Source organism: Myotis nattereri, assembly GCF_964212035.1.
Source record: "Myotis nattereri genome assembly, chromosome: 1".
In the NCBI taxonomy this organism is placed as follows: Eukaryota; Metazoa; Chordata; class Mammalia; order Chiroptera; family Vespertilionidae; genus Myotis; species Myotis nattereri.
This window is the reverse complement of record NC_138075.1, coordinates 156,705,963-156,731,888: the sequence shown is the minus strand read 5'-3', so window position 1 is coordinate 156,731,888 and position 25,926 is coordinate 156,705,963.

The following is a 25,926-nucleotide window of genomic DNA, read 5'->3' as shown; positions in this document are numbered from 1 at the left end:
AACCACTTAATTCCATGTCTTTGGAAGTAAATTAAATCCATGGATAAGTAAATAAAACTATTTCCTTTTCTATGTATGTTTAAGCAGTGTTAAACTAGTTTTGTTTTTCTGGTACATTGGAAATAAGTAGGAGGTCAAATGTTTAGATCTCAAACTGTGTATTCTGGTTGGCTTGGCTTCATTGTCCAATAAGCTGTTTCAAAAACCAAAGACACAAGGAAAAATCAAGTTGGTTCCTTTGAGTCCCAAGATGATAGACACTATTTCACTTAAAATCTTAGCAATAGGTTATCATCCAGTACCCAGCTTACTGCTCCTTTTGGTTAGGAAGAGAGCTCAGTGCTATGACAAACCAGAGCACTACGGCAATATGCCCCAAATCTAAATGGAGAAGAAATAACCCCTTCTCTGATGATTTGCTTTTCCCATCCCCAAGCAACATAACAACCTTCCTTCTCTCCACTCTTCCTTTTCTCCATAGCAACTCATATTATTTCGGACAGAACAAGATATGAACTCAAACCCACCACATTCTCAGTTGAGTCAGAGTGTTAAGTTCCTAAGTCAACAGATAAAAATCAAAGGACATTAGTAATCATAGGTTAAATGTTACATCTTCCAGATTTTTTTTTTTTTGATGGTACCAATAACTAAAGAAGTGGATATGTTCAATAAAGAATGGAACTCGGCCACCATTACCTAGATCTTTCCAAATCTAATTTCACCAACCAGGCCCTAGGCTGGGTCTCCTAGAATTGACCATTTCTAAAGAGACTGTACTTCAGGAAGTGTCTCTGGGAAATTCATGACTTTATCTCTCATGTCTCTATTTGTCTGAAAAGAAAACTTTTGAGGTTTAGTTTGGGCTCATGGCAGACACATCTCTAAATTAAAACAAAAGGACCAGTCACCTGATTTCCCATCTGGGTGGACCTGGGCTTTTATGAAGCCCATGGTGCTTCACTTGCTGAGGAAGTTTCAAGAAGGATATGGGAAACAGGGTCAAAAGTTCACTTATTGCGTTAAAAACCCTCCGAGGTCCTTTCATAAACACAGCCTCCACCTCCACCCTTACCCTCATCCCAGTAATCGGAACACCCCTCAGGCCTTGCCTCTGTTACGTTTATCTCCTTCATAGCTCCCTCCGGCTTTCTTTTAACAAGATATTACCTTTATATTTATGCAGGGAATCCGAGCCCAACACGCCTTGCCCTGGGCATTGCATTCCCTCTAAAGATGACCCTGAATCTTGAGCCAGAATTCAGCTCAGGACAGAGTTTCATCCCAAACTGGAGATGAATTGGGGAATATCTGAAGCAGGATACAGCACTTTCTATGTCCAAGCTAGGCTCCCACACACACAAGAGGCAGCATGAGGCGGTTTGAGAAGCCCAAGCAAATAAAGTTTCACCCTGAAATCAGATTTTTTTTAAATAAAATTAAACTGAGCATCAGAGCAATGATCATCTGTTATGAACTGTGCCAATGACAGTAAAAGCTTTGTTATCAGACGCGATGGGCGAGTGGCTCCTGGTCAGCTAAAAGTTCTGGTTAGCTAAGGCTGTGTTCATATTGCCCCAGGAGTCTGGCCTCTTATCTTTTCTTTAGCTCTCCCTTTAATACCTCAAAGACAGTGTATCTTGTTTTCATTTAAAGTCTATGGAAATGGAGAAATAAATTTTGTTTCATCAAAAGCAGCAGGAATAGTAGATGCCATTCTCTAGTTTCCCTGCCCTATGATTCTCCCTATTCTAGCCTGTTTTAGCTGGTTACCAAGGTGAAGATGTTGTGTGTTTTTTCAGGGGGCGTGCAGGGTTACTATATCCAAGACTTTAAGGTTGATTTCATTACCAATAACAGGATTAACATTTTATTAAATAATCTTAAAGCTGTAGACTGTCAAAGAAAAATGAAAAAGTGAGCCCCAGGCATAGATTGACAGAAAGCCCAGTGCACTGTACAATGCCTTGTACATACTAGATACTCAATAAATTGTAACTATTAATATTTCAGTAAGTAAACTGAGGATATAAGGAGGGCTTTCTGGGAATCTTGAATGTTGGTGGGAAACCATCTTGCATTGGCCAGGGAGATGAGTCCAAATTACCTCCCAGGTCTCCTTTTTATGAGAGTAGGAAGGAATTTCTCCTCCTCAGAAAACATCAAGGAACAGGAGGGGCAAGAGGCTCTTTATCAAAGGCCTAAACTGATTCCTTCCTTCTGGCTAAAGGGAAGGGAAGGACCAAGAAGAACTTTAGGAATGAAGAAAATTATGAAGTGACAAGGCACTTCTCCATGTGCTAATAGTGATAAGGAAGTGGGGAGAGGCATATGCATGTAAGGTTCAAACACCCAAGGATCACCATCGATACTCTATGAGGCAGGCCAGCTAGAGGACACTTGGGCCCATACTTCCCTTCAAAGTCACTTATTTGCCTTTCTATATAAAAGGAAGCAAAACAGAAAAAAACTTCACTGGAGACTGATCCAGTGACAGTCAGCTCTATATTGGCTGATGCTTAAACTGCCATCTCACAACCCCCAAACCAGAAAGGTAATGCCTGTAAGAGTCTTCTCATTTATAGTGTCAACCTTCATACACAGCATGTTCCATCTCAGGTAAAGCAACACCTGAAAGAGGAGGAAAAGCCAGAAAGGAAGGTCCATGTCAACTGTCTTCCCAGGGAGCCTCCCAGACTTCCAGACAAGGTCCCACGGAAGACCCATCCTGCTAGGCTCTTCGGGGCTTCACCTCCTGAGAGAAAACAAAAGCCTCGAGAGCAAACGCTCTCTATACTTTGGTGCTGCCTTGTCCCTGTGTGACTGTCTATCATTAAAGATGATGGATTAAAGGATCATATCATTAAATTGAAAAGAGAGCTCATTATTTGTTACATCATCTCACTTTAAAGAGAATACTTGGAACAAAGAGCAATGACTAAAAGCAATTATACTCGGGACTCAACTTCAGTAGACATATTGTTGGTGACTTTATGCTATATTGTACAGTGCCAGACAGACCCGGGGCCAGTTCCCAGAAGGGACAAATAACACTAATTATTCTGTCATCAAAGCACTAGAGTAAGAGTAAAAAGGGCTAGGCTCCCAGCTTCGTGGGAGATGTCCATGAAACTGAGAAAAACCACCATTTCTTGGGGCCTTGGTGGCCTCATCTGAACTAAAATGGCTCTTTAGATCCCAAATTTAGTGGTGGCCACGGGGACGGGCTAAGGGTCCTGGACCTGGACCTGGACCTGGGTAACGTACTGGGTCTATCCCTTAATAGCTGCATGACCTTGGTAATCTTCTGGAAAGTGAGATAGCAAAAATATCTTATCTCATAGGATTTTAAGAAAATTAAGTAAGTTCATGCACCAAACATTGTATGTGAGAACCAAGTTGATAAAAAGGAGAGAGGGTCCTGTATTCAATGGGTTTTCAATCTGTAAGTGGAAGTAGAAATTTTCATTAAAAAGAAATAAGATATGTATGTGTGTATGTGTGTGTGTGACTTGTGTCCACACAGTTTTTTATAAGAACTCAGTATTAACGAGTAATAGCTATAATTATGCCCTTAGAAATCACCCATAATGGTCCTTGGCCAGTGTGTCTCAGTTGGTTGGAGCATTATCTCATGCACTGAAGGGTTACAGGTTTGATTCCCCATCAGGGCACATACCTAAGTTGCAGGTTTGGTCCCCATTAGGGCAATCGATATTTCTCTCTCTCTCTCTCTCTCTCTCCCTCTCCCTTCCTCTCTTTCTCTAAAATCAATTTTTAAAAATCACAAAATTTTTTAAATCACCTGAAATGGTTATACAAAGGCACATACCCAAGCATCTGACACATAGTGGGCCCTGGAATGAGTAGGTCAGAATTTGTACAGAGCTTAACATATCAGAGCTAAGTGTTTAAGAAAGGCAACAATTGCCCAGCCAGCGTGGTTCAGTGGTTGAGCATCGACTTATGAACAAGGAGGTCATGGTTTGATTCCCAGTCAGGGCACATGCCTGGGTTGTGGGCTCGATCTCCAGTGGTGACATGCAGGAGGCAGCCAATCAATGTTTCTCTCTCATCATTGATGTTTCTATCTCCCTCTCCCTTCCTCTCTGAAATCGATAAAAATAATTTTTAAAAAGAAAGGCAATGATTATAGAGATAGTGTCAGCTTTGGAAAACAGGAAGAAAGAGAAATAGAAGAGAGGAAAGAATCCTGACCAAGATATATGGAATTTGGAGCAGTGAAATGGCAGCGGGAGGTGGAGTGTTTGCCTGGTTGGTGTTGGAAACGGAGGCCAGTAGAAGGAGGGTGGAGAGGCTTGTTTCAGGAGCAGCTCCAGAGGATGGGCAGTGGCTGCCTGGAGGCCAGTCCTAGGAGCACTCCCAGGCCTTCAGCCGGTCTAGGAAGGGAGCAGGGACAGACTGGCAATATCGGCCATGAGCAGCCCAGGAGGGCTACACTTCCCATGTTTGGGCGCCCTCCTAGGCCAGGATACAGCTATAGGTGATTGTTGTCTGGGCAAATGAAAAGAAAGATACTTAGAGAATCACCAGTCAGTTGGTAAAGGAATGTATTGACAACGATGAGGTCAATATCACTCCTCAGGAGAAGGGGAAGGGGAGTTGTTCAATGGGTAAAGAATTTCAGTTTTACAAGATGAAGAGTTCTGGAGATGGATGGTGGGGATGGTTGCACAACATTATGAATGTATTTAATGTCACTGAACTGTACACTGAAAAAATGGTAAAAATGGTAAATTTTTTATTAGGTGTAGTTTGCTACAATTAAAAAAAAAAGAAGAAAGAAAGAAGGGATACACTCCCCAGGGCAGGAGAGAAAAACACCAGCAGGGCATTTGGAATCACATGAAGCTCCTCTTCACCCTCCCGCCCCGCCCTTCCCCTCCCCCAGCCCCTGTGGCTCCACAGGCCACAGGACGAGCATTTCTGCTCAAGAAGTCACAGCTGAAGTCGGGAGGTTAGGACAACAGATCTCCAAGGCAATGGAAGGGAGAAGAAATCTATTTATAGTCAAAACTTGTTGACTTCATGGACAAAAAACAAACTGAAAGGCAATATATCAAAATAATGATAATAATTATATCAGAGTAGTAGAATTATGGGTGATATCCAGGTTTTTCTCTGTATTTTGTTTTGTTTTAATCCTCACCCAAGGATATTTTTCCATTGATTTTTAGAGAGTGGAAGAGAGAGGGAAAGACTGAGAGAAACATCGATGTGAGAGAAACACATCGATTGGTTGCCTCCTGCATGAGCCACGACCAGGGGGCTCGGGCCTAGGAGAAGCTTGCAACCAAGGTACATGCCTTTGACAGGAATCAAACCTGGGACCTTTCAGTCTGCAGGCCAACGCTATATCTACTGAGCCAAACCAGATAGGGCTCTCTTTATTTTTTAAATTTCTAAAATGGACCTTTATTACTCTTGTAATACAAAAAAAAACTTATTAAAAAGTTTTTTAAAAACCTTTGGCTATGGCCCAGCTGGCATGGCTCATTGGTTGGGTGTCCACTTATGAACGTGGAGGTCGTGGTTTGATTCCGGATCAGGGCACATGTCTGGGTTGTGGGCTTCATCCCCGGTGTGGGATGTGCAGGAGGCAGCCAATCAATGATTCTCTCTCATCACTGATGTTTCTACATCTCTCTCCCTCTCCCTTTCTCTCTGAAATCAATAAAAATATTTTTAAAAACAACAATAAAAAAAGCCTTTGGCTACCAAAACCAAATTTGATTATTGCTTCAAAGTCAACCCACCTTACCAATGACAAGAAGATATCCTGGGCCAGGATTGAACATGGGTGAGAGAAAAGCAGAAAGGAATCATTGCTCTGATAGCTCGTATTATTACATCAGTATGAACCCCTGTCCTTGACTTCTTGAGAGCCATCAGAGTTTGGTACATTTGCAAAACAATCTCAGGGTGTGTTTTTTTGTTGTTGTTGTTTTTTAAAATATATTTTATTGATTTTTTACAGAGAGGAAGGGAGAGAGATAGAGAGTTAGAAACATCGATGAGAGAGAAACATCGATCAGCTGCCTCCTGCACATCTCCTATGGGGATGTGCCCGCAACCCAGGTACATGCCCTTGACCAGAATCAAACCTGGGACCTTTCAGTCCACAGGCCGACGCTCTATCCACTGAGCCAAACCGGTTTCAGCTCTCAGGGTGTTTTCGTTTTTTAAACATCCTTAGGAATTTCCTGCCTCCAAAACTTACCTAACTTACCTTTTTCCTTCTTTTTTTCTGTACATATCTGTGCCTGTGACATCAAACCAGACTGGAAATTTCTTGAGGGCAGAAACTTCTTGTTCCTCTTTCAAGCCCCCTTGGTATTTAGTACCTAGTACCTAGAAAAGGATTTCATAAACATTGAATGATGAAAGTTGGATCTCATCAACTCGGCCTCTCCTTCTGTTCCCTGCTGTCTGACTGGCCCTCATTTCCCACTGGTGTCCTTGACACCTGCCAGGACACAACACCAGTTCTTATTCGAGAGAGAAACCAAGCTTCATTTTGCTGATCTCTGGCTAACCAGGAGCTGTCACGTGTCACTCACCTGGGGCCCTGGTGTTTTGGACACAACTTCTGCCAACATCAAGAGATGAGTCCAAACCCGTGGTTAGTCTCCCCAGGGCTGGCTGCCCGATGGTGTGGCCCATTTAATAATAATACTTAACACTTGGACTGCCGCTTCTAGGAGCCTCTTCAAAGTCTTTTACAATCATTAGCTAATTAAGGCACAGCCCTGCCCTGGTGACTACAGTTATAATTCCCACTTTACAGATGGGGAAACTGAGGCAGGGTTTAAGTGAGCTGCCATGGGCCAGAATCAACTTCCAAACCAGAATCAGAAGATGTAAATACCTAATTCTGTGCTGAATCCACTATTTACCGCACCCTTCTTACTCTAAATAAATATCTACTGAGTAAGTGGGTGGACAGGCCTCACCACAAGGGCCCCAAAGTTTCTACAATTTTTGAGAATTGAGTGTAATTGGGCTCTAGTTGTGTCTAGCTTCTAACTGGGGAGAAAGAGAAAGAAAGACAGAAAGAAAGAAAGAAAGAAAGAAAGAAAGAAAGAAAGAAAGAAAGAAAGAAAGAAAGAGAGAGAGAGAGAGAGGGAGGGAGGGAGGGAGGGAGGGAGGGAGGGAGGGAGGGAGGGAGGAAGGAAGAAAGGAAGGAAGAAAGGAAGAAAGAAAAGGAAATGGGCTTGCCATGGGGTTTTATTTCCTGAAGAACATGTTTCCACGATGCATGCTTTTTAAGCATAAGTAAAATGCATATGGTGGTTTAGAGTTGATTAAATACTGTTGCCCATTTCTGGCCCTCTCACCAGCTTCCTCCTAGGATGAGATTTAAGAGAAGAAAAGAGAGGAAGGAGATGTAAGGAAACTTGAAGCTATGGGAATCCTTGGTTGAAGACAGAAATAATAAGTAGCCACAGTCGAGTGACATAATGTAGCATGTAATTAAGAGGATTAATACTTCCGGCCTTAGAGGTTAAGGTGCTAAGTAGGAAACTTTTATTAATTTGTTTGGCAGAAAGCTCCATAACTCAAACTATGCGCAAGAAAATCCAAGACTTTTCGTGACTGACCACAGCTTCCAACCACAAGCACGGAATAAAACCACGCACCTCATTCAATATAGCGTGTGGGGGATCTTTTTTAAACCAGAACTAGAAACAAATATTTGAGATTTTTATAAAAGCGAGTTATCTATCCCAGGCCCCGTGGTCTTGGAAAATAGACTAAATACCACCACTGAGGGCATCCAGGGAGCAGGACTGACTGTGATGCGGGCTCCTGAAGGACAGATCCTAAGGGCACTGCCTGCTCAGGGTCTGAGGGGCCGGCCCTGGGGCTTGGGTCACTGTGAGGGTGGGGTGAGGACATTCCTCGCCTGGCACGCATGAAGACACAGAGATAAGAAGGAGGAAGGAGCCAGGGACTGACCTAAAGAAAGGACAAGAGTTGAAGAAAAGGACATCTGTGACTTGTAAATCAGATAATTTTCTGTAGTTCTGAATCACAGTGGCCTCCATACAGGTTTCTTGGAGGAAGGGGGAATGTCAGATCACAGCAGGCAACGCAACCTAAGCCCAGGGCAGTACGCATTTCTTGTGTCCCCCAAAAATTGTTTGTGCAGCAAGAAACTCTTCAAAGTGAACTCTGAGCACTTACCACTTGCAGCTTATAAATACTGGCATTTCTAAATCCCTGGGAAGTGAAGCCAAACTCATCCTGCGCTCATTAGCATACGGCTGAGCACTCGGAACAGAGAGCATATATTCCAGGACAAAATTAAGACCTTTCTATTAGGGGGACAATAACACTTGGTTCTCAAAGCAAATGCCAGGGGGGGAAAAATCATAAATATTTCAGAAATTCTCTTCTCAGGCATAAAGGAGAGAAATTTTTGCAGAATAAGGAGTGGAAAAGGTTTTGTGTGTGTGTGTTTTGATTTGTGGATTTAACTATTAAAGTAATTAAATGCTATTAGCTTAACAGTTCTTGATTATTATAATGGTCCAGGTAGACTCAAGGCAGGGTGTAGATCCCATATATATGTGGCCTTAAACTCTGTTTAATTTCTTGCAGAGGTAAGAAGAGCTAAGAAATAAATACTGAGCAACTTGAAAAAGAGAAAGATTCAGCCCTTCTCCAGCTGAAAGAGCACTAGACACAATGTGTGCTTGTAGCACCTGAACTTGGCCTTTCTCACCCAAAAGCCCCTGAATAGAAATATAAGAGGATGAGATCAAAGGTCGGAGAGGTTGGGACAGAAGGGAAATATATAAGTACATGTTCCTAGGATTCTCCCTTAAAGACAGTGGCTACGAGGCATAGCATGAAAGGTAGGCTGGCTATGAAAGAGTTAAAATTTTATCCATCCTATCTAGGGTTGCCTGGTGAAATACAGAACACCCAGTTAAACTTGAATTTCAGATAATCACTGAATAATCATTCAGGATAAGTATGTCCCAAATATTGCATGAGACGTACTAATCCTAGTAGAGTACTCATCATTTATCTGAAATTCAAATGTAAGTGGGCACTCTGTATTTCTGCATGCTAAACCTGGCAGCCCTAGTCACAACAAAATGCTCACAGTGTATAAAAATGAAAAGTCAGGGAAGAGGAATATAAGCATGTGTTTGGCGTTATGAAAATAACACACACAAGAAACAGCCAGAAGAGTTGAAGTAGTTTCCTCGAGAAACAGGAACTGAGAATGGGGGAAGTTCAGGCCAGGGCGCCGCTGTTTTTCTTAAGCCTTAGCAATGCTGTTTGAATTTTTCATCAATGTAGATATAACTTTGACAAAAATGTAAATATCATTTTATAAAGGAAATGGCCGGCAATGGTTTTATTTTAACCCTCTTTTTCCCTTAAAAAAAAAAAATAGTATGCCAAGTTGCCGACTTTCAAAGACATATTAGAAAAGGGGCAAACAATTGAAATGAGAAGAGAGGCAGGGAAAGTCCCCTGGTCTCCCCCTCCTCCCTCCCAGCCACTACCACTCAGGGTTTCGGGGTTCCTTCCTCTGTGAGTCGGTGAATGCAGACCTCCAGCGGAGAGATCCCCTCTTGGTAGCACACAAGGAAGCAGACCCAGGAAGCAGAAAACAGGAGCATTTTGCTGCAGTGAAAGTGTAAACGAAGAATTTAGCTACAGCCTGGCAGTGGTTGGAGCACTGGCCCATGCACCAAAGTGCCTTGGGTTCAATTCCTGGTCCTGGGCACATACCTGGATTGCAGGTTGGATCCTGTCTCTGGTCTGGTGTAATCAGAAGGCAACTATTTGATGTATCTTTCTCACATCACTATTTCTCTCCCTCTCCCTCCTTCCTTTCCACTCTCTCTGAAAAGCAATGGGAAAATCCTTAGGTGAGGATTAACCAAAAAAAAGAAGAATTTAGCTACTAATTATTGAGTGCTTACTAAATGCCAAGCCCTGAGTTAAGAACTGGACTACATGGTCACCTCTCATCTTCCCAGCAACCCTGTGAGATGTTGTTATCCCCACTTTCAGTTGAGGAGCTGAGGCTGACTATGGTCAAGTGACTTGCCAGAGATCGCCCAGTGGTGGAGTTAGGATTGGAACCCAAACCTGACTGAAAACCGCTGCCCTCAACCAAGTGGTACGTCATTTCCCAGGTGTGATGCTGGGCATGAGATTCTGGGAACAGCCCCACCTGGAGCTCAGGGGGCTAAAGCTCTCCTGACTGCCTAGGTCAGGTGCCACAGAGATTGACCAGGCCTCTCCTGGGCACCTAATGGCTCCTGCATCTCCCTCTGTCGGGTGGGAGAGGAGCTGGTCAGGGTTCTGATGGCCTAGGATCCTGGCACTTCATCTCACCGACTTCACAATGAGCCCACCCAGGTAGAGAGCGCACACCTGTAACTTTTCCCGAGCTCTGCTTCCAGACTGGGCCTCCACACTGAATGCATCCGACAGTGAATAAAGGAATCTAAGTGTCCCTCACAGAGTCGCCCCATCCAGGGCCTCTTTAAGACCTGGGATTTTGGAAAACATCCTCAAGAAGGCACACACCCCCATGTGTTTGTTTGTTTCCCACCAGGGGGTGGGAGGAGGGAGGCCAAGACAGAAGTTGTGACCACCACCAGGAAGTGTTTGCCCTCCCAAACCACTCCATTGCCTCAGAGCCCAGGGTGCAGCTCAAAGCCAGGAGGAGAAAGGCTGGGGCTTGTTGTTCTGGGCCTGGGTGTGTTCAGGCTTAAGCTTCTAGAGCAAACAAGTCTAGGGCAGCCAAAGCTATGGAGACCACTGGGCATCTGAAAGCAGCCACTCAAATTAACACCTTTCCTCAAAGCTTTGATTCCTTCCAAGCCGCAAATGGAAACCATAACTGATGCAACTATCTCATCAGATACACGTTTGGGGGAATCATCAAGATTCTGCTCCTTCCTCGTGTTGGTGCAGAACCAAGGTTGGAGACAGAAAGAGCAGTATGACTAGGGTGATAGCAGCTGCCATTGTTCATGGGTATGATTATTATTTGCAAAAAGCCCAAATGCGTATTCAGCAGGGTTATAAATGCCCAGAACGTCATGAGGAATGGCTCCTGGTCATTTTCAGGGAAGTCAGCTGGCTCCTCTCTGCCAGCATCAGATAATGGCTAAGATGATAAGTTTCAGCTACCTGGCTGGAGCCTCTTCCAGTATTTGATCCCAGTTAGGGATCTGATTCCCTCCTCCTGGCAGTTCTCTTTGATGTCTGAGATTCTCCTGAGGATAAGGGAGGTGAGGTGACTGCCTGATCCTGGCCTGAGTCAGTCAGTGACTTCTTGTGTCCCTTCAGACTTCCTCCTGTCCTGGATGCCTCCCACCAGGCAGCCTGTGTCCCAGGGTTGGCATGGAAGTTCATAATACCATTTGAAAACACAAAACTTCAAGAGAAGGCTTTTCTTTTTCTATGCAAAGGACATGAGTCTTTAGACACCCAATAAGAGTTCATGGTTTTAAGCCAACAGTGAAATATCATTAAGATTCTGGCTTGTAGAAGCTCTGAGGAGTCCTCACTCTCCCTTGCCATTGAACAGAATTTGGGCATTGTTTTGCCTAGGGGGTAAATCAATACCTTATTTAATATTTGATCACAAATATTTATGAGTCTTCCAACCCAGAGGCCCCATACCCCGCCCCCCCCCCCCGCTCCCCCCCCTCCACACACACACACACACCTTCCCCCTGCCACCCCAGGCAGGTGAGAGCTGGCTAACCCTTCTGGGGAGGAGGCTGATTGCTCAGGGAGTTGTGCCTGCTGGCCTGTAGTCTTGTTCGTTGAGTCACTGAAAATCCCCAAACTATCAGGGTGAATTGGGAACTGGTATAAGAAGAATATAGACTTTAGGGAGTGACGCCGTTCCCTCTTCCTTGACTGGCCTTAGAGGCTGGCCAGCTGCACAGTCCTTGTTGTGGAGTAGAAAGTGTTTTATTCCAAGTTCTCAACTTCTGAACCAGAAAAACATTCCCATTTTCATCAAATTCACACACTCACACAGGCATACCCCAAGGAGCAATCGGCAGCTTGCCTATGAAAAGAACAGCAGACCACAGGGTCTGATAAACCCAGGTGGGTAAGTTGCCTGGGTGGGTCATTGAACACCAACACAGATGCCAGCAGGCAGCACTGGGCTGTCCTCCCCACAGCAGAACCAGGAAAGCCATCAGTCTAGTGACCTGGTTTCTCCCAAGTAGGTAGGTTGCTGCCCTTGGAAAGGTTGGGAAGGTTAGACGGGACAAGCTGGACAAATCCTCTAGCTCCTGCTGCTCCCTCTCCCACTGAGAATGATGGGGGGAGTGGGGAAGAGAACAAGTTAGACCAGGGGGCAAATTCCAACAGGTCCGAATCCAACCCTGAGGATGATAGGATTCTTCTGCCCTAGCTCCTCCTTCCAGAGCAGCATTCTTCCAGGTTCTGAGCCTTCTAAATTAGGGGCAACTCCAATGGCCTAGAAAATTCTGGATAAGGCTCTCCAAGGAATCATCCACCACTCAGAGATCTGCTCCTTCCTTCTTTAAACCCTCCCTGTTCCCATCTGTCTCTCCCCTGGGGTGGACTGGCAGCAGCTCCCCTTCTTCTTCCAAGAGAGAGAGAGGCAATCCCAGCAGGTGTCTCTGCCTCACCTTTTCTCCTGGGGCAAGAGGCAAATGCAGGTGCTCCTGCCACTCCCTCTTTCCTCCTAATGGGAGTGGGTGGCTAGGGAGGTGTCCCAGCCACTCCCTCTGGCCCCCGGGGGCTGGTGGTTTAAGGAGGGACCTCTGCTACCAACTCCTTCTCAGAGCTGGAGCCTACAATCTAAACCTCACACTCCCTCACTCCCCTCACACCAACCGTACTCCCCTCCTCATAGCTATTTGGGCTCCTCATGAATTCTGCTTTGTACAGGACCTTAGCCTCTGACTCAAATCTTTCATCCCTGAGCCAGAAGATGGGCTGGAGTAACCCCCGCAAAAAATTGCAGTAGGCAGCTTTGGCCTCGAGGGGTTTACAGTCAGCCCTAGGAGCTTGTAATTTGGTTCTGTAGATTTACAACCCAGCCTTAAGCTCTGGCTTGATAAACTCTGAGTCTCTGCTTCTGGATCTCATCTGACCCCTTACAGAACAATACTTGGGGAAATCCTACCTCTTCTCTCCTATACCTGGTTCTCGCCGTGGAAAGGAGGGAGAAGAGAGAATTTTTGAAGAATGTGAAGGTCGAGACTGGAGGATGTCAATAAGATCCTTTCTCAATGTTCTCCACATATAGCTTCAAGGCCCAGAATCCACATGTACTGCTATGTCCAAAAGGATAATGGCAGGAACAAGAATGGAAGGTGGGAAACCCTTCTAGGACATGGCTACCATGCATGTACATGGACCCCTGCCTCATCAATGTGTGCAGTCAGAGCTGCAAGAGGAATCACACAGACAGGAATTAACCCATCACAGGATGGTCTACCACCCCCAACTCATCCTAGGCCCTCTGGAGAAGGTACATTGGGCAGTGACACAATAAGTTCTCTCATCTGGGAAGGCTTGTGACTCCCTGGAAGGGAGCTATTCTAAGGAAACAGGGAACCCTGAAAATTCAAATTTCCAACATTTACCTTCCAGAAAGAATCCTAGAGAGAAAAGGCAAACAGGAGGGAGAACGTGCTCCATGGAAACTACCTACAGGCTGTCAGTGACGTGCAGCTAAAATAAAGGGGGACAGAGGGTGAGAAGTGGTCAGTAGTGATGACAAAAGTGACCTCGCCTAGGAAATCCACCCCAAAGAGGTTCTGAGGTTTAAAAATAATTTTAATTTTTGGCCAAGAGAGTTCATTGTTCTAATCCAGAGATTGTCAACTTTTCCCACCTTAACTGCTGGCAGCAGAGCTAAACCAACCTCAACCTGGGTGCCCAGGCACTGTGGAGAAGGAAAAGGAAAGACAGAGAAGCAGAAAAGAAGGCAGCAAACAAGGACAGAGTGGAGTTGGGGCAGAAAGTTGACACAGAAGAAAAATGGGAAAATAGTGTGCAGGAGATGGGGCAAAAGATAGGCATTTTTCCTTTGTTCATTGTCCAACAGGCCTCTCAAAGGGCCTATGTTTATTCTGTTCTGGGCAAGGACTAGCACAGACCCTGGTCAGCTAGCCTGAACTCGAGATGAAATTCCAGAAGGCCCCCAGCTCCTTTCTGCTGAAAATCCAGTCACTAGATGCTTGGGTAAAGGGGATGTTTTCCCAGAAGCAATTGACCAGGATTTGGGGACTGATCATAATGAAGCCCCTGGCTTCATTCATTCTTCCAAGGGCTGTCTGCAAAGCAGTGAGAATTCCTACACCATGAACGTGCAGTGACCTTAGTCTTTTCTTTTCTTCTGACGCATCTTTCTCAGCCCAATACACTTGATTGATCAGTCTTCTCGCAAATGTTGCACAAGTCAAGCTGAGAACCAGCATATGCACCATTTTACTGACAGGGAAACTGAATCACTGAAAAGTGAAGTGTTGTTCCTTAGGGAAGATGGTGCCATAACAAAGAAGACCCCCATCTCCAACAGTCTGCATGTTACCTGGAGTCTTCAGAGCCCAGTGCCTGGGGGACAAGCACTTCAATTTCCTGGTATTTCTGCAGGGAGAATGGGAATGTCTAAGGTTGGGTCAATCTAGGCTGAGCTTTTAGGTCCTTCCTAAAATTATGTAACCATCAAATACCACCATCTCCTAGAAATGTTGTTTCTTGTCCTGTATTTTCCATTAAATTCCTTAAAAGCAATAGAACTACATCCAGATAAAATAAAATTCCAGAATCACTTGTGTGACTCCCAAAGATTCCTAGTCACCTATCTACACAGCTGAATGTGGTGAAAAAAATAAGTAAATTAGATGGACAAGAGCCTACAGAGACTTCAGGCTGTACTCTGATTAGACAGATGAACAAAGGGGTGTCAAGACTTATGCAACTTGCCCAAGAACACACGCTAGGAATTAACTAAACTGACATAAGAATCCCAGTCTCATGACTTCCTGTTAATAATAAGAAGAAAGTAGCATTACCATAATTAGCCACTCTGTACTAGCTTATATATAGAAAACTGCTGTGAGCACATTGCTCATTGTTTTAACCTCACTCATAAACACAGTTTGATGTCAGCAATAAGACAGTGGTCCCAGAGTCTCAAAAAAGCAAAAAGAGAGAAACATGACATTGAGGTTTATAACAATACAAAAAAGTGCAGCTATGCCTGACTTCCTGCAAATTCTCTGTGATCGTGTTTACATTGAATCTTGCAGTGATCACCTTTGAATGTACTGGGGAGTTGGTGATATAAGGAATACTATGGTGAATCCTTTATATTAGCAAAGTATTTTTCTGCAAAGTGAATGATTCCTCCTGGTGTCCATGCCATCAGTTTTACTTAATCTGAAGTGTGTATCTGTACTGAAATCTAATCCCTCTGTTAGTCCAAGTGCAGCTCTGATTCCATAAAGGATATGAATTTGGGAGCTTGGGAAGAAAGCATTTGAGTAGTAGTGAATCCAGGAGATAAATCAGATAGATTTACTTCTTTCCTAGTTTCTCCCATCTTCTTCACCAAAGACTTAACCTTGATGCTCCTAAATAAAGGTTTGCGAGGAATTTTATGAGAGGAAAATAGTTTTTAAAAGGGTGGACAAGGAAACCTATCTTATGGTGAAGAATCAATGGTATTAAAAGGCAAATATTCACTAATGCTCAGCAGCATTTTTCTAAAGGGAGAACCTGAAATATAAGGTCATGGATAGATACAGAAAAGATTGGAGGAAAGTCACAAATTCATTAAGAGATTAAACTCATCATAGGAGAATAATAAACATTTTAGATCTCATATTTGTTGGTGTTTTTTAATGGAAGCAATAAAAAAAGTAAAGGACTGGGAATTGCTTCAAGGGTAAACTGAAGGAGGGCCACTCAGAAGAAGAGGATGGCGGGTTTCTGTCTCCCCCAAAGGAGTGCAATGAGGAACCAGGGTGAGCTCAAGGGAAGGCTAGCATGCGGGAGCTTTCCTCATGTGCTCTGATTATTAAAGCAATTCATGCTCATTGTGGAAATCTGGAAAGTAAAGTACTAAGAAGTGAGAGCACCAATAATCCCACTTCACAGGTAACTACTGTTAATTTGGGAGCATATTTCTAAAACTCTTTAAAGACAACATTTTTTCTTTTGTAACATTGGGAATGAAGGCTACTCCAGAGCAGGACATTTTACTTTCACATCATGGAACCAATGCCATATAAGACTGCATTCCATAGAGCAAGATGACAGAAGCTTAGGGACCTGGAAAATAACAACTCCACACTCCCGGGGCCCCTTTCCCGCCAGAGCAAATGAGCCTGTGGAGGTGCTGCCTGACCCAATCCCCACCTGGCCCTATCCTCACCTGGCCCAATCCCCACCTGGCCCAGCTGCAACTCGAGACACCTATCCAGGTGAGGTGGAGCGCTCCACATCCTGACAAATGGGAAAGCATCACCCTGGGGCACTTTCTGCTCCTAAATCGAGTTCTCAGTTCAGGGAAAAAAGTAAACCAAGAGAGGAATTTTCCACTGCCCCATTAATCACAAGAGCAGCAGCCTGGGAGCAGGAAACGCTGGCAGGCATTCCAGGTCTCAGAGCCCACCCAGCCCCGCCAGTACTCACCCTTCTCTAGCAAGGTTGCCCTCCATTGTGCCCACCCTAATGGAGGCTTGTTTGTGGGAACAGTATGTGAATGCTTTTTGCCTAATACATGATGTGTGCGGCAGACCAGCAGTCTGATCTCATTCCAGTTCCAAGAGGAGATACAACTTGAAGACTTTTAGAGCTCCTGACCAAATACCTTCTCATCTTGGCTTCACCATAGCTGATAAACCCCTGAGATTCAAATCCTTGAGTTAAGCATTTTCCTGCACCTGTGTTTCTTTCTGAGACAGCTCAGAACAGTGGCTAAGTGGTCACTCCACCACTAACTAGCTATGTGAACTTAGCTATTGAACCTCTCTAACCCTCATTGGTAAAATAATAACAGTATTTCCCTCATAATATTGTTGCAAAGAGGCAATAAAATAATGCATGTACAGAACCTGGTACCTAACTATTTAGGGAATGCTAGTTGTGATCTCCAGCAACTCATTCACTCCACATTTATTGATAACTGGCATGCCTCCAAGGACACATGGTTTCTGCCTTCAAGGGAGTCTTCATCCAGTGGGGGTGACAAACATCAAAAACAAATAACTATGACATCACATACTCTGTGAGGTATGTATTATTCACAAACTATCTCATATATCTCCCCAATAATGCTACAAGGTAGATATTAGTGTGCCCATTTTACACATGATGAGTCTGAGGTCCAGAGGTCACCTGGTTAGTTAGTGGATGCTTGTGGACTCAAACCCAGGTCTTCTGAGTCCAACCCTAGTGCCCTTGATCCATATTCACCATTCCCTTTTTTCCCCTCTCTCTTTCAGGGTCTCTCAAAGCTTCAAGTGGACTTCCGGAGGGTAGGTCAGAAGGCCACCTGATGCAGAACACAGCTTTAAATATGAACTTGAGAGCATTCACCCATTAGGCAATCAACTTCACCAGGTTGATGCAAAATTACCTGCAGATTTCCATCAGTCATGGTTCATGTTGTTGTTGCTGCTGCTGCTGCTGCTGTTCTTCATCCTTACGGAATTGCAACCCTGAATATCACTCTGGGACATATGGCCCTGGGACTATAAACTGCCAGCAGGCCATTGATGCTGAAGGCTGCCCTTCAATGCCTGACAGTGATGATTAAACATTGCCTATTAAAAGAGCCATAAAGAAGGCGGACATCCTATACGGATGAGTAGAGTGGAGTACAAACAATGGGTCAGATTTTCCTGTCTTTCAGGGAAGTCACTCTGTCATCTTTCATAGAAGAAAAAAATCATGCAATGAGAATCTGACAGTTGCCTACAGGAGGCCCCCAAAAGGGTGTGGACCAGAAAAGGTAGCCTGAGCACAGAGACCACCTCAAAGCTTTAGCGCCTGTGTTCCTACCTCCACTAAGAAGTAGAAAGCAATTTACTTCTTCTGAATTCTTATTGTCTGCCCTGTTCATTTGCATTACTTACTATGGGGATTAGTCTCAAAAAAGACATCTGGCCTGGCATGCCATGATATCCAGTCTCTGTCTAATTCCCCACTCTGGTCCCTAGACATCTGAGCATTGCTGGAGAAAGTCCCTAACTTCACTGGGGCCTGCCCTGCTGCTTGGCATCCTATAGTCATTACCTGCTGATTCCCTATCAATTCCCTGTAGAATTCTCAGGGAATCCCAAAAGCGATCCCTTGTAATCCACAACCTGCCTAGCCCTCCTGCCCTCCTTGTGGACAGCCTGGCCTCCTGTCTTACTGAGAACATGGTCCTTGTTATGATATATCTCCAGTCCCCACCATCAGCCTCAAAGAACTGGAGATGTGACATCTGTCATGGCACAGTCTCCCTTGCCTCCCTCCCACTTCTGAATCTTTTTCCATCTATACTTTTCTTTTCTCCAAAGACTGAGTCAACCTTCTTTTTCCAAGGCCTTTGCTGCTGATCCCTTTCTCTCCCACTTCTTGGAAGTTTTCTCTCCATTTGGCCCCATGCATCTTCCATCTTGAATCTTGGTAAGAACACTTAACATATGATCTACCCTCTTAAAATTCTAAGTGGACAACACATTACTGTTGACTTCAGGTATGATGTTGTACAGCAGATAGCTAGAGCTTATTCATCTTGTGTAATTGAAATGTTATACTCATTGATTAGTAACTCCCTATTTTCTTAACTCCCCCAGCTCCTGGCAACCACCATTTCACTCTCTAATTTTGTGAACTTAACTATTTAGACACTTCATATAAGTGGAATTGTGGCAAATTTATCCTTCTGGAACAGCTTGTTTCACTTAGCATAATGTCCATCAAGCTCATCCATGTTGTCATATATTGCAGTTTTCTTCTTTTTTAAGGCTGAGTGGTATTCCATTGTGTATATAAACCATATTTTGTTTACCTATTCATCTGTCACTTGTTCCCAGGATTTGACTATTGTGAATAATGCTGCAATGAACATAGGAGTGCTAATAGCTCTTTAAGATCCTGATTTCAGTTATATTAGATAAACACCCAGAAGTGAATAAAATGGTATTGCTGAATCAGATGATAGTTCTTTTTTTAATTTTTTTTTATGTACAAAGTTTTCAATTTCTCACATCCTTACCAACAATTATTATTTTTAGCATCATTTTGGAGGTATTAAGCATATTGATGGTTCTAATCTATAATAATAAAAGCATAATATGCTAATTAGACCAGACAGCTAAACGACATTCCGGACGTCATTCCAGACATCCTTCCAGACGAAGCCACCATGGCGGGGGCCAAGGCAGAGGCAGTTAGAGGCAATCAGGCAGGCAGGTGAGCAATTAGGGGTGATCAGGCAGGCAGGCAGAGTGGTCAGGGGCAACCAGGCAGACAGGCAGGCGAGCAGTTAGGAGTCAGCAGTCCTGGATTGAAAGAGGGTGCAGACCAGGCTGAGGGATCCTCCTTCCCACCCCCAACCCCCACCCCCACCCCTGCCCCGCAAGCACAAATTTCATGCACTGAGCCTCTAGTAATATTAATAATAGTATCCATCTCTTGAATATCTACTCTATGCCATCACTAGGCTAAATGTTCTACCTATGTTATCTCATCTAATCACCATAGAAACACTCCATTTTACAGATGAGAAAGTATATTTTCTATACTATAAAAATGTATGATCCAGGGATTCTGTCCTCATGAGCTCTGCTTAAGCTCTGGGAGGTTGTGGGATTAACTGGGACTTAGCCTTGTTGCCTAATTTTAAGAGTATCTGAGTTTATGCAGCCACTAATTTTCTTTATGAAGAGCCACCCTATGGAATGTACCACTGCCATTTATCAGCTCTAGCCACGAGTCAGTAGGATACCAGAGGCAGGAGAAGCCGTCAAACCTGTTTCTCTTAATGTGTCTGAATCATTTCTTTTTCAGTTTTGAAGTTTTGTGCACCGTTCATACCCTTGGATCACTACGGAAGGTGTAGCCTTATGTCTGAGATACAGTGGGCACTTAATACTTTCATTGGAAAATGTGTCTCCTCCTTAGGATGTAATTGAATGTTGTGCGTGCACAGCCATAGCACATAGCCAGACAAGTTTGCCTTGCTTACATGGAAACACATCTTCCAAGAGTGCCAGAAAGAAAAAATGTGCTTCCTTGACCCTCTAGGGTTCTAAAACAATTCCGTATTTGGGAAGAGTCAGGGACCTAAGTCCTATATGATGGCTGATTGCCTGAACACTTTAGGAAACTGGTTTAGATAAGCGTTCAGATAGTTGACTGACCCTGAAATGACGTCCCAAGGACTCTTCCCAGCCTCTCTGTGCTCCACAAGAAGCACAGGCCAGCAACTACACACAGAAAGGCTACCCACTCCTCATGCCTGCCTCTCCAAGGAAGAACAGGGCTTCTGAGTTCTTGTCGAGTTGGTCCCCAATCCAAACATGAGATCATCACAGTGGACCTCACTGACTTTTGCAGTGAATTTTGCCCTACATAATGAGAAGGAACCCCTGAAAAAATATCCTCTTTCCTACCCAAATATTAAGCTTCTGATGAAAAAGTAAAAATATATAGGCATTTTAAGATAATGAATAAACCTAAACTAATATATATTTGGATTGGAATATCAAGATAAACCATAAACATGTGAATGCTTACACATCCATGGAGAAACATGTAGACACACATTCCTTCAGATATAAACACCACTCAATATGACTAACATCAGATCCTATAATTGGAGACCAAGGTCTCAATAGTGTTACATTTTATTAACCTTTCCTTTTTCTGAGTATGTGTGGGGCTGATATCCACACTGCTGATATTTTACTCTGGACACCATGAGTATTTTACATGTTGGGTTAAATGGCACATTGCATTGGAACATGTTTCAATATTTTCCACCTATTTGACCTCAGTCTTGGCTACACTACCAACCCTTGGGGGTAACAAAATAGGCCACAATGGAGCTGACAACACTTTCTGATTGATACTCCCTTCACCCAAGGAACCATACACTATAATTACCATGGTATTCCATGGTCTTGAAATGAGGAAATTCTAGCACAAGGAAAGTAAGCCCCTTGTCCGGTATCAGGTAACAAGAGGAAGTTAGGACAAAATCTGAGAATATCTAGCATTCTGGATGTTTTTCATCACTCTCAGTCATAAGCCTCGTGATACCAAGAGGTAGAAAAAAAATCTAACCCAAGCCCTTGGCAGACATCCATTTCTCATACTGGTGATTTTAGTTCTTGCCTTTTTATAACACTGACGGAGAACAGTACAAATTAATACCTGAACTGTACTTACCATTGCTATACCAGACCTTAGAATTCTAGGGAATTTTTTAAATGGAATTTCAGACAGACATTTAGAAATTTGACTTTGTTGGCCAGTTCCTAATGAGTAACCGCCTCCACGTTCCTGTTTAGTGCCTTTGTAAAGCGAAGTCTTTCATTGTCCAATAACTGTCTTTTTAAAGTTTAGTAGCACCTCTCAAAAGGCAAGTCATTTGGGTTGTCATTTGCTTTGCGTTCATCATGAATGCTTCGATTTGTTCCCCCATCCCTTGATGGATACAATTAGTGCTGTGCCAATGTGGAGCTTCCTAGTCACACAACATGGAATCCTCTACTTGCTCTGGGCTCAAGAGTAAGGCACAAGGCCGAGACCGGTTTGGCTCAGTGGATAGAGCGTCGGCCTGGGGACTGACAGGTCCCAGGTTCGATTCCGGTCAAGGGCATGTACCTGGGTTGCGGGCACATCCCCAGTGGGAGATGTGCAGGAGGCAGCTGATTGATGTTTCTCTCTCATCGATGTTTCTAACTCTCTTTCTCTCTGTAAAAAATCAATAAAAATATTTAAAAAAAAAAGAGTAAGGCACAAGAATGAACCAATACACAGCTTCATCTTGGATGTCACAGATAGCAACTAATCGCCTTTTACTATCCTTGCCAAGTATAATGGTTGGCTTCCCTGAGATGCAAGGCCAGTCTCCATTTAAGGCTTCCTGTGTAACTCTCGTACTGTTAAACACGCCCAGAAACAGAAATGCACTGAACTGGTCTTGCCCTGTGGCTCCATTCCAATTTTGCTGCTTCCTCAAATTTCCCTTCCAGCATCTCATCCACTCATCTTCCATGATTCTATCTTCCATGTGGACTCCAGAAGATTCTCCCAGTCTGGAATGTTTATCCTGAATAAATTATTTTGGATCATTTTCCAAAGCATTGGTTTTGCAGTCACTTAGCATCTCACCAACCCACTCCCACCTTTGCCCAGAAGTGCTTTCAAGTTCACTGTCCAAGGACCCCTGGAGGGCATGGCAGAGATAGAACAAGGTAAATATACCTTTTTAGCCCTCCTACTCTTCCTGCTCAAAAGATCCTTGACCATCTAGGGCAGTGATGGCAAACCTTTTGAGCTGGGCGTGTCAGCATTTTGAAAAACCCTAACTTAACTCTGGTGCCGTGTCACATATAGAAATTTTTTGGTATTTGCAGCCATAGTAAAACAAAGACATATTTTTGATATTTATTTTATATATTTAAATGCCATTTAACAAAGAAAAATCAACCAAAAAAATGAGTTTGCGTGTCACCTCTGAAACGCGTGTCATAGGTTCGCCATCACTGATCTAGGTGCTTCTCCTTATGACCCTGCCATCAACTAAACCTTGCCAGGTAATCCATTGGTAACTAGTCTCTAGAAAGACTTCATAATTGAAGGGATAATAATAGCTCTTCAACATTATAGGCTAAATTAGTGACTGGTATAGTTCTCAGGACATTATATACAGTATTTCACTTAACCCCTACAATGACTAAATTCCCTTATTATAAATGAAGCAACTGATGTTATTTGCTATTAAGTGACAGAGCCAGAATTTGCATTCAGGCTATGCAGCTCCAGAATCTGTGTTCTTTACCACTATGCTACAGCTAGAAAGGTGAAGGGACAGATGGGCTGCCTGTTACAGGGTTGACCCTGGCCTTGACAGCCCGGTTTGCAGGTCAAGGAATATATCTGGGTCCTCCTATTCTTATCTCTTCCGAAATCCTCCACCTGATTTTGACTCTGGAGAGTGTGCCCCTCTGGTTGTCACCTTAGTGCCCCAAACTCATGGGAATAAAGAAATACACAACTGAAATACCACCTTTGGAAAGTTTGCTGCACATGCTGGGTCCTCCCCTCGCCTTCATTCCTTCTTCCAAAGCAACAGCATCAGTGTTCTGGGTGCTCAGGAGCCCTTTTCAATCACTAACCAAACCTGCTTCTTGGCCAAGCCCAGCGAGACGGGGGATAGAAACCAAACACCCAGAGCACCATAAGTTGAAAACAGGCTCCTAAACTCTGTCCTCATTGTGTTTCTGTTCAACCCCAAAGTGTGAGGGAAGCATGTAAAGACTACCATCTCCCTGTACCACCTCCCCGACAGAGAAAGCAAGACTGGACCCAAATGTCACAGGAAGTCAGTGACAGGGACACCTGACTGTTTCAGAGAGTCTGAAACCCAGTCCTGAGTGCTTACCACTTCCATTCAATACACAACTTTGGAATGCCCTTCAGGTCCTTGGACAAAGGCTCCAGGATTGCGTCACCATCTTTATTTTGACCAAGCCAAGGGGCACCATTAATTTTAAAAAATAAAAATTCATGCTTCCTCTTCCAGACTCATACAAGGCAAGCTATATTAATTAGCATTAGCCAGCCACTCGCAGATCTGGGATGAAAGGCAGGAGGCAATGTATAGTGTACCACTATTAATATTATTAGTATTATAATTATATTTTATGGCAGTTTCCCTAACCTCTCCGGCTCAACACTGGCTAATTTCTCCATTATAAAAAGTGGGTTCTTTTATTGGACTGAGTGTTTTGTGATGAGTTTGGTTGAGTTTTACCAGCTGGGACATAATTAAGAGTGGCAAGTCTCCAAGCGGTGCCCGTTACCTACTCCAGTGTTCGGGCAAGCAAGCAATTTGAAAGGAAACTACCACTCTTTGCAAGTGTCCAGTAGGCAACCACATCCTCCTTCAGTTTTGAAAGAGGATTTTAAGACCAGAGCTTCCACATGGCAGGTTATGCTGGGCTCCAAAGACTGCCAGTGACCACCAAGCAATAAGTCTAAACACAAACTGCCTCTGCCCAGAACATTCCCCAAGGGACACCGACCCTGAGGCCCTAAAGCCCTGAGCACCCTGGCTGTGAGCTCTCACCTTGCCGGCTGTGAGAGAAGTTTAAGTGGCCAGGCTGCCTTATAAGGGAGAAACTGCAAGACAATAGCTCTACCTAAAGAGCCAATGGAAAGCGCTCTGAGAAAAACAATGCAAGAGCCTGAGGACTAGGACCACAGCCTCCTTCCTACAGCTCCTGATTAGGGGGAGAAGGGCTGGCCACTCAGAGGAGAGAGAGAGCAGAACTTACAACACAGCTCTGGAGTCTGACAAGCTATGAGTGTATTACTCACCTTAGCTTCTCTGGCTAATCCTCTCTGTTGGAAAATGGGGATGATAAATAAGAATCCCTACATGCTAGGGCTGTTGGGATGATTAAGCAAGAAAGCACCTGTAAAGAACATAGTATGTGCTCAGTGTTCAGGGTGGCCGCCAAGTCTAGAAATATAGAAAACAATGTCAGTGGTTATTGATATTAATTTCCTTACATGATAAAACAGTTGCTGCCTTTCCAGACCTGGTGGCCACCCTATGCATTAGCTGATGTTATTATTGAACGAAGTGCCCTGTGCTCTGTGTTGAGAGACACAGAAAGGCCCCTTTGACCCAAATATCGCATCATCCTCAGTGCCTAGCATTCCCACAGGTGCTCGGTTTGTGTTTGAAGGCGTTAGCGGCTTCTTCTACATGCAAAACTCAACAAAGAAGCCTCCTCTTCCCCATCAACCTCTAGGAACATAAGCCAGTTTTTAAATGGAAGGTCACAGTTTGCCCCTCCATGCATGGCAGTCCATTTTGACAGTGGTAATCTCATCAGCCCTGGTCGGCTTTCTGCACAGTGGCAAAGAAGCTCCATTGTCACGGGGCACCGATCTCAGACATGGAAAATGACAACCCTCCCCTCCCTTCACTTAGCCTAACATAAGCTATGGAGTGTTGAGTGTTCCATTTTATTTTATTACTTAAGCCTTCTTTAAACAACCTCCAGAGATGCCAGCCCATGAGTTCAGTGAGGCCTTGCTTATGCTAGAGCTATCAGCAGGGTGGTATCCAACAGGAAGCTGAAGCCATGTTAATTACAGGGCCAAAAGGTTGGCTGAGGGGGGCATGGGGCTTCTGTAGGAGACATTCCATATTTCACGTGGACGAGCTTGATCCTTTAAGCTCTGAAAACACCCAGAGGGCAAACTGTCAGCACCATGCACAAGAATTTTGCCCTGAACAAAATGACCTTTGAGTTCTTAACTGGTTTCATATTCTTTAGGCCTCTGCGTACATATTCCTCTTCGGTCACTTTCTAACATCTTAAATGCATTTATTTGCTGGTAGGGTTAGCCCTCTCTGGCCAACAGCCACTGATTAACATCTAGTCTGCAAACCGCGTAGCAATGTAATCCTTAACAAAATGGGGAAGTTCTGAGTAAGCCAACACATTGTATTGATTTGCAAATTTCAGCCCATCCTGAGCATCCTTCTCACTAAATTACTGCTCTGTCTTCAATGAAAATCCACTGAAACTCTAGAATCAAGTGGGCCTTTTTCTTGTCACATCGTCACAAACATTAAGTTCGGTGGCTGGAGGATGCAAAGCACGGTTCTAAAACAGGGAC